The sequence below is a fragment of the Camelus ferus genome, chromosome 2, assembly GCF_009834535.1.
Source record: "Camelus ferus isolate YT-003-E chromosome 2, BCGSAC_Cfer_1.0, whole genome shotgun sequence".
In the NCBI taxonomy this organism is placed as follows: Eukaryota; Metazoa; Chordata; class Mammalia; order Artiodactyla; family Camelidae; genus Camelus; species Camelus ferus.
In genome coordinates, this window is record NC_045697.1 from 77,940,708 (window position 1) to 77,956,203 (window position 15,496).

Consider the following 15,496-nt stretch of genomic DNA (forward strand, 5'->3'; position numbering starts at 1 on the left):
GAGATGGTAGAAGAGAAAGTTTCTTTCTTGAAGTTCTCCGGAATACTGATGCAGTGCGATGAGTCCCCAGGAAACGTCTCTGGAAAGAATCCCTTTCCTTCCTCCCCAAATGTTAGGAATGAATTTATCTCCAACTTCAAATGTGTCCTTCAATGCGGAGTTACCTTCCAATAGAGCAAAAGTACTGACCCTTCTCTGCCCCTTTACTCATGTCTCCCCTCAAATTTAGGAACAGGAACTGGGCATACTTGGGTCAATTCACACTACTTTCCTCTTCTAGGAGTCCACCTGTTCAGAGAGTGTATGTTCTGATCTGTTTTCAGAAATAAAGCAAATAGCAATAAAGGCTCCCCATGGGGCATGAAGTTGCCCAGGGGGCTGTGGCAGAGTGGTGAGTCTACCAAATTCTCTGGGTTCATTATTATTACTGCCCACCTAAGCTATGTCCTCCAGCCTAGTCTTTATCCATAATAACTATTTATTTGTTTCCCAGTTGGCTGAGAATTCAGCTAGGAGGAAGGAGGCATATAAACTGTTGATAGACTGAAACTCAACACCAATATGGAATCCCTCCAGGGCTGCACAAAACTATATTTACTCAATCACATCAGATAACTCACATACTAAGTGGAGTTTTTAGATAAAAATAGGATTGTCTGACTAGTATTATTTAGAAATACTCCCAATTGTCTACTATTTGCCTCTGAAGATACATCTTTAAATGTATATTAGTAAACAGAAATAAATTACTAGTTTTCAATTGATACTTTAATAGTAAAAGTTGGCCTTAAACAGTAATTTAAAGAGTTGGCCAAGTCCTAACTGAATTAGGGGTTAAACTTTATCTTGAAGAATGAGTAACATGTAGTTAGAAGGACACAACAAAGGTGGAAAAAAGGTTGGCATTTTTAATAAAGTTGATATAATGTAGAAAAGAGGAAGGGACTAGGATCACAATGCTGAAAGGCAAACCTGAACTGATGTAATAGGGTCCAGAATTTGTGAAGTCTGGTAAGTTAACCTGAGGCCTTTATCCCATGGGCAATTAAGGAAACTGTTGAGAGTTTAGCTAAACTTGCAGAGGTTATGAATTTTAGCATCTGTTGAGCTCCTGCTATGTGCCAATTACTGTGCGAGGTGTTTTATGTACAATTATCTCATTTTGTCCTAACAACAGTCTTATGAAGCAGGTATTAACACCTTTTAAAATGAGGAAATAGGCTTAGTGAGGTTAAAAGTAACTTGTTCAGGATCCAACAGCTATTAGGGGGTGAAGCTGAGATCATTTCTGGTCTGGCTGATGGCAAACCCCATCCGCTTTCTAATTTATGAAACACTAAGTTTAGCGAAACAAGGGTACTATTAAGGAATAATTCATACATTTGATAAATAGTTCTTGAATGTTACTTTCATCAGCTAAATTCCATGCTTATTCAGATTTCCTTAGTTTTTGCCTATTGACTTTTTTTTTTAAATTTGTTTCAGGATCCCCTCTAGGATACCATATTGCATTTAATCATTTGATGTCCTTGAGGCTCCTCTTGGATCGAATACAGAATGTGATCCCCAAAATATAATTTATTACAAATCCTAAATCCTAAATAATTTTCTTTCTAATTTGCACATGTTAATGTTTATTTTTTGTGCTATAACATTCTATGAGTTTTGACAAATGTAAGAGATACAGGTTTTTCAGCTATAGATTTTGGAGGCATCTCTCTATCTATGACAGTTAAACTTGTGCAAGCATGGAGCCCCAAGGGTAGCATGTGGAATGAAAAACAGGAATAAGGAGCACAGAATACTGGGAAACAGCAACGCTGAAGGGGCAGATGAAGGAAGAGAAACCAGAAAAAGAGGATGAGAAAGAGTGGTCAGAGATGTATGAGAGAAAGAGCTCTAAGGAAGCCAGGGAAGGAGAATGCCAAGAAGGAGGGTGCTGAGGGTTGAACTGTGTCCGCCGGAAAATTCATATATTGAAATCCTAGCCCCTCACTTCTCAGGATGTGACTTTCTTTGGAGACAGGGTCTTTAGAGAGGTAATCAAGTTAAAGTGAGATCTTCAGGGTGGGCCCAAATCCAGGGACAGTGTCAAGTGAAGATAGCCACCTAAGCCACTGAGAGAGCCTTGGAACAGATCTTTCCTCCACAGCCCTCAGAAGCAGACAAACCTGCAGACACCTTGATTTCAGACTTTAGCCTTCAAAACTGCAAGACAACAAATTTCTGTTGTTTAAGCCACCTTGTTTGCCATGGAGCATAGCTTCCCCCTTCGTAAGTGTGGGCTATGCACAATGACTTCCTTCCAAAGAGTACAGCATGGAAAGAGCGAAAAAAAAAAAAGCAACTTTAAAGCAGAGAACCTGACAAACACTACCTCAGCTAGGTGTTCCACGTCAACATCAGTGATAAATCATAATGGTGGTATGATGTGATGAGATGGCACTTCACCTCTGTGGTCACTCTCCCTTAAATCCATAACCCCAGTCTAATCATGAGAAAAACATCAGGCAAACTGCAACTGAGGGACATTCTACAAAATAGCTGACCAGTACTCAAAACTGTCAAAGTCATCAAATACAACAGAAGTCTGAGAAGTTTATTACAACCAAGAGGAGCCTCAAGGACATATAATGATTAAATGCAATATGGTATTCTGGTTGGGATCCTGAAACTAATAAAAAAAGGCAATAGATAAAAACTAAGGAAATCTGAATAAGTATGGAATTTAGCTGATGAAAGTAACATTCAAGAACTATTTATCAAATGTATGAATTATTCCTTAATAGTACCCTTGTTTCGCTAAACTTAGTGTTTCATAAATTAGAAAGCGGATGGGCTTTGCCATCAGCCAGACCAGATCTGATCTCAGCTTCACCCCCTAATAGCTGTTGGATCCTGAACAAGTTACTTTTAACCTCACTAAGCCTATATCCTCATTTTAAAAGGTGTTAATACCTGCTTCATAAGACTGTTGTTAGGACAAAATGAGATAATTGTACATAAAACACCTCGCACAGTAATTGGTACATAGCAGGAGCTCAACAGATGCTAAAATTTGTACCCTCTACAAGTTGCAATGAGACCTGGAAGTCAAAGAGGGCAGGTCTTGCACATTATGCAGAAAGCTGAATGTTTACTTTAAGTCTCATGTTGCAGATTAATACTTTGCCATCCAACACTTAAGAGGTAGATATCACTTGTCAGAAATTAAAATATTTTGAATACAGTATGCCTTTGATGAGGGATAAAGCCTCTCTCAGCTGTTAGAACTTTTCATAAATCTTCACCTTGTACTCATTCAGCCTTTGCTTATTTGAAGTTTAATTATATCTCGGTTATCTGAAAAGCCCTTTCTGAATATTCCTTATTTTATTAAAAAAGAGAGCAGGTAAAAGAGAACAACTATTTAATTCATTGTAACAGTTAATAAGACAAGTGATAGACACAATGCATTTTTGGTCATGAATTGTGTCTTAATAAAAAGTGAGTCTTCTTTCTAACTGCAAAAAAAGAAATTCAGTAACAGCAACCAAAAGCATCCCAGGCCTACATACCATGCTGAAATACAAACGTTTAAGCCAAAGGTAAGAGTGCCTTTATCTTCTATTTGGATACCAATAACCAAACATCAAACAGAATTGATATGAACCCAAAAATATATAATGATAATTTTTTTAAAAAAAGAAAGAACTATTAGTGGGAAAAAGACATCAATATGTGAATAGCAAAGCAATGCAATTTCCAAAGTAATTTCCTGTTCCTTACTGGTTTGGAAAAAGAGCTCTTTTCACTAGATTAGACCTCACATATCGAGAATTAAGAGCAGCCTCTAGTGGCAGGTTAAGGATTTTACAGAGTGGCCTTGTAGAAACCAAAATGCCTTCTAGCTCTTTTACTATTTGCTCTGAGCAGAAAGTACATTTCATTCAAGGAACCTGGGGAAGCTTAGAGCCAAATTGGCTAATCAATTTTAGCAATTGTGCACAATTTCACCCCACCTTGAGGGTTCTTAATAGTTATATTTTATTTGTATTCTTTTCTATATGCGTAGTTTTTAAAACCATCTCAAATTCTTTGTTGACAGAGATAGGCTAATAGCTGAATGGGCTATTATCTGAACCATGGCCAGAGATGGGGGTGCAGTGTTTAATTGCAAGTCATAAAAGGACTGACAAAACCTAAATGAAGACAGATAGGTTTGATGAAATGAAGTCCAACTCTTACTTAGCCTTTCTATCTCCCTAAATCAAGGGTGACGAAAAGCAGAAATACTCTGAGGAAAAGTCGAAATATCTTCTCCATCTAAGGAACAGTGAACTTTCCTGAATCTCATTTCATCTTTTCAAAGGGGGCCCTTTTCATGGACAGTGCAAGAAAAAGGCTGGGAATATACCGAATAAACATATCCTGATTTTATACCACTGTCTTTCTCCTTCCTCTAAATTCTAATACATTCATCCAAAATCTTGATTTTTCACTACTTATGAAAATTAATTAAATGAGTGAGTGAGTGAGTAAGTAAGTAAGTAAAATGTTCTTCATCAATTATTGCCACAAAAACACTGATGTTACCTTTGGATAAAACTCATCGAGTGGTGCTGGGATGTGAGGTTTGCCTATAATGATAGCTCTGCTGCTCTGGTGCAAAGAACGCTCAGCAGAGACAACCAGAAAGCTTTACCAACGTCCAGGAACAGACAGTTTTAAAGTTTCCACAAAGGACAGAGCCAGGGAACTGGGAAAGTCGCTGAGAGCTGTGACACAAAGTGCGGACTCTGGGTAAGACCTAAGTCACTCTGTGAGAGAGGCCAAGCGCCCTTTGACACACCGTCGCCTCCCTCGACCTGTAATCAGGCCCCACCGTGAGGGAGCGCGTGGGGTGGCGAAGGCCGCAAACCTCGCGCGCCTTCCCGGTGTGTGAACACCCTCCTTGCTCTCAGGGGCCCAGCCGCCCGCCTTCTCCGCTCCTTCCTCGGCCGGGCCGCGCGGGGGTCGCGACGCGCAAGGAGCGCAGGCAGGTGAGGCCGGACCCGCGCACGGCGCCTGCACACCCGGCCCGGACCCCGCACCTCGGCCCGCCGGGACCCCCTCCATTGCCCACCGTCCGCCGTCCACCAGCCCGCGCCGCAGGACTGCGGGCCTCGGGCTCCGGCCCAGGCCTCCTCCAGGCCAGAGCCCCGCTCCACCTCCAAGCAAGGAGCAAGAGGCGCGCGCAGAGAGGCCGGCAGGTCCAGGACGAAGCTCCGGGCTTCTCAAGTACGTGGCGCGCTTGGTCATGGAGGGAACGAAGGAAGCCGCTGGAAAAGGCAGAGGTGACTGATACCCTGGGCAGGACCTACCTAACTGGGCTCGCCGGACCGGGATCCCCGCCTCGCCTGGCAGGTGAGCGACCAAGGGGGCCGCGGGCGCCTCCCGGCGTTGGGGGCGGGGCTTCTGTTCGTTGGGGTCCCGTGAAGTGGGGAAGGGCTGGACGCGCGGGTTCGCGAGACCTGGGCTCACCTTGCCTGGACTCAGTCACATCTCCCTGGCAAGGCTGCTAATTGTTCCTTCATTTGAGAAAGGAGGGTGGAAACAAAAATTTTAAAACCTTGACAGGCCCCTTACTCCCACGAGCTCCTCCTGAAATGACTCCAAGGGAGAGTGAATCATAAAACAATATTACCTTCTTTCATCTAATTAATATAATCATTTAATTTTTTAGTTTTTCTGCTTGTCTTTCACAGGTGCCTTCAAATAAATTAATCTAGAATATATTTTATTATATTTTATTTATTAAAAATTCCTACCTCCTCATGAGAGTGCAGCAATGATGAATTAATATTTGCTAAGCACTTGGAAGGTGAAAGCTACGTAAACTTGCTGGAGTTACTCTATTATTACTGATTCAGAAAAGCTAACTCGATAGGATTGGTAACCCATACCATCTGCTTTAATAACTGAAATTACATTATAAAAAGGCTTTGCCTATTGCGGGAAAGTAGTCGAATACAGAAATAATTCAAATTCCCCAGAAAATGGAATCGTGCTTTAAAAGAAAAGTGAGTCTCCAGACTGATTTCCTTTTGTTTTGCTCTATTATTATTGTCCCATTTAAATTAATTAGATGTATAAATGTAATCACCTGGACAACTTCTCAATATTAATTTCTCCTTCCTGTGATTTAGAATGAGTCATCTGAAGGCTAGGTCTTGCATTAACAAATTGAGAAATCATGCTCTTCCTTTCACAGCAGTCCCACTGTTTTACTTTATATGCAGGTATTGTAATAGAAATTTAAGTATAACTGCAAAGAATTTCAAATATTTTTGTATCTATATCATTTGTTGCTCAGTATTTTTGACTAGTAGAGTGGAATAATGTTAATAATGTCTAATTTGTCTGAGGTATATGGTAACCAGAGCAAAGACAGGCATTTAGATTTCCAGTTAATAGAATTAGATTTCCAGTTAAACTTCTTTCAACCATAATTTGACTATTAGGGCAATTGTTTTAATTTCCTCTTTTTACTTTGCTTAACGATCATAGCCCTCAAAATGACTTGGCACCAAATGTGTTTCAAAAGTAATCCAAAGAGTTTTAGAAATAAATTATTTTTAAAATGCAGAGTTTTTTAATGTAGTGTTCTAAAATATCCAGCAAGCAGCTCTTATCAGTCATTATGAAACTTCCCTGTATTCAAGCACAGAAAACATTAGTATTTAACACCACAAAAGTAGGCCAGACCACTATCATCAACCTAATAGTCATCATTATTTGTATCATTTATTAAATTACTTAGCGCAGCAGTGCCAAAAAGTGAAGTAATACTATGAATTCACTAGAGGGAGCAGTTCTTTTTAGTAAATTAGTATTACTTATCTATATTTAGCAGTCCTAGAGTGAATCTGGACATGTAACATAATCTGAGAATAAAAGTATGCAGAATTCAAGAAACAGATCTCAGTGAAGATGTTTAGAGGTTTTCTTAAAGCTTTTGAGGAGAAAAGAGAACTTGAAAACACAAGATGAAGTCCAAGGTAGTAATAATTTAGCTGAACATCTGTCAGCATTTCCTTTTTGTTTTAATTTTCACGTACTTTTAGACAAAATAATTACTGCCTATTAAAATTGGCATAGCATCTGATCCATTAAAAGTTCAACAATAGCCAGTAACAGTAACAGTAACAGTAGCTAGTTTCCAAGTGTCTGGTACAAATGCAAATAAACTCCAGATTCAATTAAGTAAAGATGCTTATTCTAGTTAGCAATATGTGAGATGTTCAGACCTATTCACATTTCTGTTATACATCTCTATTTTTTACCTCTATTTTTTACCTCAACAATTCATCCTATTTTTCATACTTGGGCTTTTAGCCAGAAAGACACTTATTAATTCCATATTAGTTTAAAATGAATGTGGAATTAATAAGTGATATTTATACAATTGTGCCTAACTATATTAAGTTTTGGTTACCTATAAAATGTTAATGTTGAATGATATAGATTTGGCCTTTGAAAACAAAATAAACTGAGTTGTTACTATTGAATTAATTCCAAACTTAATAATACCAAGGTGCTAATGTTTTTAAATGATAGTTTTATTTTATTTGTAAAATAATTCATTCAATACATACTTAGTGAATTTCTACCTGGTGTTGGATACTGTTAGGATCTGAGGATACAAAGAAGTGATATCCAATTTAGCTCACAATTTAATGATGTTTTAAAAATAAAATTTCCCCAATAATTTAATTACATTTATGTTTAAAAAAACCTATGCACTTAAAAAGTTTTCTCAAATCCTTTACTAAAAGGAGTAGCATTTCTTCTTCTTCTTTTTTTAATCACTAGGAAATCATCAGAAAAGCTCAGAGCTAAAGAAAAGTTTTAGAGTCTTCCAATATATGAGACATGTTCAGTATACGAATGGTCAATTCTGGCAACTCCAAGTCAAGTAGTTACTATTATTCATTTGTATGTGGATGGGCCACATGTTCTCCAAATGATATTCCCCAAACTCTTCCCTAAAATCCTTTTTAAAGAAATGTAATCTGAACACTTGTGCTATTGAATTGATGGTTTTGGTCTTGTTTTTACTTAAAGATGAATAAAGAGGATAGGTGACCCATGAATCCCTGGTAATGGTCAGTATATTCCACACTGAATCTCTCTTTTTCCCATTACACTATTTAAGTAGTGTATATTTATTTCTACAGTGTTATAATGCACCAAGTTAATCATAGGATGAAATGAACTATAATAATGTATCAAAGTCTCCATGAAATTGTATTCTAAAATATGAAGATGCATATCCTTTGTTGCACTGATAGTGTCATTTCACATGTTATCTTGCTGTGAATTAAAGTGTAAACATCAGAGCCACAAAGGAAGAACTATAATTAATATATTAGGGCCAAGGATTATGTAAGTTGAGGGTAAATTAATTTTCTTTGAAGTCAAATGCTGAAAACTCACTTTAAGCTATGACTTAAAGGAATATTGAACTTTCATAAATATTCTATATATCAATAAGAATAATATATTTTGATACTGGCATATGATTTATAGAGATGATTGAGAAAATAGAAATCCATTTATTCTACATTCTAAATTTTATTTTCTTTTAAAATTATATGAAGTTAGCTTCCATTATAGGAAATAAGTACATAGCAGTAAAACATTATGCTCCATATTCAGAGACATTCAACATTTTAGTTAGTTTAGACTATAATGTCCTTAAAACTAAATCTTCAAACATAGTTTAACAGTGCCTTTAGAATTAAAAAGCCCTCAGCCTTTCAAAGATGGAAACTAAATACATTAATTTTTCAGTATTTTAAATATTTAACATTGTCACACATAAATAGCCATCCAATATGAAAAGTGGAAACTCCTGTAATTATCAGAAATATACTTTCTAACACATTTTCCAGATTCTAAACCCAAACCAATTCAGTTTTTAAAGAAACAATTTAATTGCAATATATGTAGAAAATGAGTGTGCTCCATTCTCCTTAACGATAATTAAGATTACCTCATTTACTACACAAGAAAAGCAAATTTATACCTATTTGGAAAGCCTTGGCCCTTTGCTTTTTGTGTATTTGCAGTTCATAAATGTTAATCCCAGTGGATCCCAGGGACTGGTAAGGCTCATAGGCTAGAAACATTTTGTAAGAAGTGAAAAAAGCAGACATTCCCCCTCAGTTATAAAGCAAAGAACTTAAGAACTTTGAACTCCAATCTAAAAATCTTGGCATATTAACTAAGATTTTGAAAGGCAAGTATCCATGTTCAAATGTTGATATATTTATGAGCACTTTGCCTTATATATTTTTCTACTTAATCTATACTGGTAATATAAAATAAAAATAACGATGATGGAAAAATAACTTGGGAGGCTTAGCCTTGAGGATCAATGATAAGAAAAGATCTTGAACATGAGATTTTCCTAAACAGCAAGCTAAGAATGGGCTTTTACCGGACCCTGAGCCTGTGTAACATCAAAAAAAATGTTTACTTCATACTTAAGGTTGGTATCTTAATATGAATTATTCAGTGAACATATGATCCCTGTCTTAATAAATTTGAGAAATGAAACTATATTTTAAAGTATTCCACAATTATCAGAATCTTCATCTTCAAAGCACAATAGATAACAAGCCAATGTTTGCATAACATTCATATATGTTTTATGTAAATATTAATCGTAATTTATAGATGGTAAAACTGAGAAAAGATTCTTTAATAACTTCAGAGGCAATTGGAAACTAGTATAGTTTCTTCTCACACTTCTGTTTAAAGAAATATTATTACATTGGACAAAATTATCTAATAAATAAAAGTATTACAGGCATGTTGTTTTCATAATTGTAAATATTTTCCTAGCAGTAATTCCTGAGATATTTTTTAAGAATGAGGACATCAACTCATCTTCTTTGTATATTTATGTTTTGTTTTATTGAAGTATAGTTGATTTACAATATTATATTGGTTTCAGTTATACAACACAGTGATTCAATATTTTTATAGATGTTGTAAAGTTTATAAATTTAAGCTTTATAAAATATTAGCTATACTCCCTGTGCTGTACAACATATCCTTGTAGCTTATTTACTTTATACATAGCAGTTTGTACCTCCTGTGTAGTTTTTCTTTTTCTTTTTTTAGAGAATTGGAAGCATCAAAAAAATGCTTCTCTGTGTTGAAGTCTATTGTTCTATGACTTTTAGCCTTTCATTCTTTTTCTCCCCTTGGAAGGAACACAGAACATGCAGGATATGTCTATTACATATTTCTCGTGCTAATGCCCTAAATACATGTACAGATGTCACATCACCCCTACGTCTACTCAGTGTATTACCAGGTGTTCTCATGCACAAATCACCAGCTGTTCTCAGGTACTCTCCATGTTGTATTTTGTTAAGTCTTTACTATCCTGATAGTCTTTTAGTGCTCTCAGTGTGTTTTCAATGCCTTTCAAAGTATGTTACTCAAACTGTGTACAGTATCTTAAATTGATATATCTAGAAACAAACTATTACCGTAGTTGATGTGGAACTTTGTTCCACTGATACAGTCGAAAAGCACATAATATTTTTAAGCAGGCATTTCATTCTATTGCCTCATAATGAGATTGTAGTCCATTGTTTTAGTTATCTGTTGCTGCATAAAAATTACCCCAAAATTTAGTGGCTGAAAACAACAATATTTATTATTTTTCAAAATTTCTGTGGCTTGGGAATTTGAGAGCAGCCTAGCTGGGTAGTCCCGGTTTAGTGTCTCTCAGGAGGTTACAGTTAAAATCTCAGCTAGATCTACAGTCCTCTGAAAGCTTGACTGGGGCTGGAGGATCTGCTTCTACTTTGGTCCATTTTTATGGCAGTCAAGTTCATGCTGGCTCAGTTCCTTACCATATGGACCTGTCCTTAGGGCTGCTGGAGTGTCCTCATGAAATGACATGATACTTCACTTCCCCCAGAGTGAGTGATCCAAGAGAGAGCAAGGCAGAAGCCACAATCTTTTACGTCCTAGTTTTGGAATCCATATATTGTCATTTCCATAATATACTGTTGGCTGCACTAGTCAGCCCTATCCAGTGTGGGAGGGAAGGGTCCACACAGGGGCGTAAGTCCCAGGAAGCAAGAATAATTTGGGGGCATGTTGGAGGTTGGCCCTGGAGTCCATCCTCTACCCACCCCCACCATTGACTAGTCTCCCTCCCACAGGTAAATTATACTAATACCTGCCTCAAGGCCACCAAAAATCTTATCCCATTACAGCACCATCTCAAAGTCTAGAATCTTGTCATCTCAACCAGACCTAGATGTGGATGAAGCTTTCTGGGAGTGGTTCCTTGAGCACAGCTCCTTGAGAATAGTTCTTTAATCTGAAGACCTGTGAAGACCTTATCTCTTTAGAGATAAGATATCTGTTCACTGCCAACCCAGCCTACCCCCCACCCCCCACCCCCACACACACTCAACAGACAATGGTGGAGCAGGAATTGGATGACCACTATGGATGTTCCTCTTCAAAGGGCAGAAAACAAGAGGAATACTGGAATCACTGGTCCATAGTAATTCTGTAGTCCAGGTAGGCACATACTGGAAGTTCTTTCACTGGAACTTATTCCTGCTGCGTCTTGGGGATGGCTTTCCATGACTCTTCACTGTGACCTCTAAGCTCCTGGTCTGCATTGTGAGTCAATTTATTTTTCCATGAAGGTAGTCTAGGTTTAAAGCTGTGTAGTTTTCTCAGTCTGGTTCCTGCCTATAGAAGTCTTTAGGTCCAAAGGCCTCTTTTCCTTTTGTTCTATATCTGTTCCTTTCAGTCCAAGCTGCTGATGTTTCTAACAATAAAATAATCTTTAAAATTTTGTGGGTCTCCTGTGAATCTTACTAAGGTTTACTCCATTATACAAAAGCCACACCTACAAATCTGTTTGAGATAATTCCTTATTTATGTAGGATTTCTGCTAAGATGACTGAAGGACAGTACACTTAAGCTTCCTAGAAGCCCTAATGTCGACTGAATAGCTCTCTTGAGTTGTAACCTTAGCAAATCTTAACAAAGGACTGTACAGTCATAGTGTCAGCTTCATTTTTATACTATGTTTGTCTCACAGTACCTGGATTTAATCTTTGCTCAGAAGCCATTTCTTTGTTTTTGCATTGTATCCCATCTCGAGAGGCTGGCAGTTTTCAAGACTAACAAGTCTTGGCTTTTTTTGGTTTAACAATCCTTCCTTTAGCTTATCTTACCTCTTTCTCATTTGACCATAAGCAGAAAGAAGAAAGCAAGCAGCAACGTTAACACTCTAACTGAAAATCTCTTAACTAGATCATTCATGTTATTAGATACATTTTTCAGGTCCCACATCACTGCAGGTGACAGTGTTGCTCAACCTTCTGCCAACATCATAAAACTGTTCTCCTTTTCTCGGTTTCCAGTAACGTTTTCCTCACCAGCAGCCTCTTCAGAGACTATGAGGCTTATAATTAGTCTGTTCAAGACATTTTCAACTTCCACTAATACTGTCTTCAACATTCTTTTAGTTTCTGCCACTGCCTAATTCCAATGCCTTACCCACATTTTTAGGATTTGTTATGGCAGCAGCCCACTTCCAAATATATTATCTACTAATGTGTCAATAAAATTACTGCAAAATTTAGTGCCTCAAAACATCAATAAACATTTAGTATCTCAGTTTCTCAGAGTCAGGAATTTGGGGGCAGCTTAACTGAGTGGTCCTAGTTCAAGGTCTTTCATGAGGTTGGATTCAGGAGAGTGGCTGAGGTTGTAGCCATCTGAAAGTTTAACTGAAGCTGTAGGTTCTGCTTCAGAGATGTTCTTTCACATGGCTGGAAAGTTCCTACTGGCTGTTGGCAGGCAGCCTCAGTTCCTTACCACATGGATTTACTTCATAGGGCAGCCTGAGTGTCCTCATGGCAGCTACTTCTCCCCCAGAGAAAGTGATCCAAAAGAAGTACAGCAGAAGCTGCCATATCTTTTATGCCCCAGCCTTGGAAGCACACATCATTATTTCCACAAAGCCTATTAGTGACATAGATCAAACTTATTCATCGTGAAAGGGGGCTACAAGATGTGAATTATAGGAACCTGGAATAAATCGTGAAGGCTGGCTACTACATCCACTAAAATCCCTGATAATTTAATTTTAATCTATTAAGCCAACTTCATCACTTTTGGTATTTACTGATTTTTTTAAACATAAAAATTACCCATATTGAACATTAAATTCCAATTGTAGTTTCAATTCTTTATTTCAACCTATTCAGATGTTTTTGAATTTTAACTCTCATATCAACAATACTCCCCAGCTTTGAATTGTTGATAAGTATGCTATGCTATGGAATTTTAAAAATGCAATGTGTTGATAAAAATCTTGCTATACACTTGTGTCTCTAGGTCTATTTATACATTTAAAGTTGATAAAGTAAGTACATATATCCTCACCTGCACCATTACAGAAATAGCACATACATTAAGTTAATTTTCTGTCCAACATAAATAAGAGTCCAGTTCTCCCACGCACCATGATGATATAGTGCACTGAACAATGGGCAGCTCCAACTTTACCAGGAACTCTAGTGCATTTTGAAAGACGGATGAATTAGACAGACAAAACCCTCACAAATGAGTACAAAAGGTTATAATGCTTTGAATTTTCTAATCTGGAAACATGTAACTTATTTGCTAGGGCTGTACACAAAATATCAGCCAGTAACCAAATTATGAGATAAGATAAATTCATTATCTTTGCTCACCGAACCACATAAGAATAGAAACAGGTTTTTTGTTTTTGTTTTTGTTTTTGTTTTTTTTGTCATTGCTGTTGTTTTCTCCCATTGGACTTAGCAAGATGCCCTATGCCTGGTTGATCCTTCAAAAATATTTTTAATGGGTGAATTGTTTACTAAATTATTGAGAGATCATGAATTTCCCCCCCCCCCCAAGTTTCTTGGTACCCAGCTCCTCTTGCCTGTACCAATACCCCACCAAAGCCTGCCCCCAGCATTCCAAGACGGGAATCTTTTTCAATCTCTATGAAAGTTTGACTTTTTTTTTCTTAAAGAAGTTGGGCAATCTAATGATACTTAGGAACCTTTTGTTGTTGATGCCTGAATCCATCTTAAGACATCTTATGGTGCGGATTTTCTGATACGGCTAACAAATAAAAGTTTTGACAAACTTTGGGCTGCCTTACAAATCATAACAGGTTGCCATCAACTTGCCCTCTCAGTAAAATCAGTCTTGGTTGAACGCATCAATGGGGGAATTTTGTATCTGGAAAATCTGGCCTTGCCGATGTTGCAATTCCAAAACTGTATTTCTCACTGTCTTTCTTGCCGTGATTCCTTTTCTTGTTCACCCAATTTAAGAAATTACTCTTCAAAATGAATAGCATTTCCATATTTCTGCTAATGGCCGCATCATTCAGTCAGAATAACGGAAGTTTATTATTCAAAAACTTGAAGTTTGTATGAATTTGCCCTTTCCCTAAACTCATCCAGTGTAGTTTTTTTTTTTCCCAACTTTCTCAGCTCTATTTCCTCTTTTCTCTCTATCATGCACCAATTTAAAACTTTTAGTTTAATTCTTGTGGCAATTTGGTTACACATCCTCACCACATTAAGTCACTAAAGCACAGCATCTATCCATTTACTATGCTACTCAAAAACCTCACTTCCATCTGCTCAGGGCCTACACAATGAACTCCAAACTTTTTAGTCTAGCTTTCAATGACTGCCACATTCTAGCCACAGTTCCGTTTGCCAGCCTTATCTTTCACCACTTCCCCAGACTGGATTTTTCTTGGTTCACCAAACTCACACAGCTACTATTAAGTCTTTGTTGTGCTTTTTGCTCTGCCTGAAATGCTCTCCCTTCACTTCTCTTAAAACCCTGCCCATCTTTCAAAGTCAAAATCAAAAGGAATCTCAAACGTGATGTCTTAATCCTCCTAACCAGAAGTATGCTCACTCTTTTCTGAAAGTCCCAGGTACTTTATAAGACTCCTAAGGTGCTGACTGACTTCTAACTTAGGTTCCAGTTATATGCTTACATGACTTATCTCTTCTTATATATTTTAAGCTTTCTACTGACATAGTATCATTCTGTATGTAGTAGTTAGCACATCTGTGTTACTTAGAGGTGGTTGTTTCTGAGTTGAAACCATCACAGAATGAGTTGGGTAGTATTATATATTGGTTTGGGTTAATGAGTAGAAACACAGTATATTGTGGTTAAGAGAAAAATCTTTGGAGGGCAAACAATCCCAGATTTAAATTCAGTTTTACTGGTTCCTAGTTAGGTGATCTTAGGCAAATTAATTAATCTCTTAGCAACACAGTTTCCTCATCTGTAAAATGGGAATAGCAGTACCTATTTCATAGATTTGTTTTCATAATTAACTGAGGTGTTGAGAATAGAACACTTATCTTAATAAATATTAGCTTCCTATCCTTTATTTTTTCTAGCACAGAGTCTT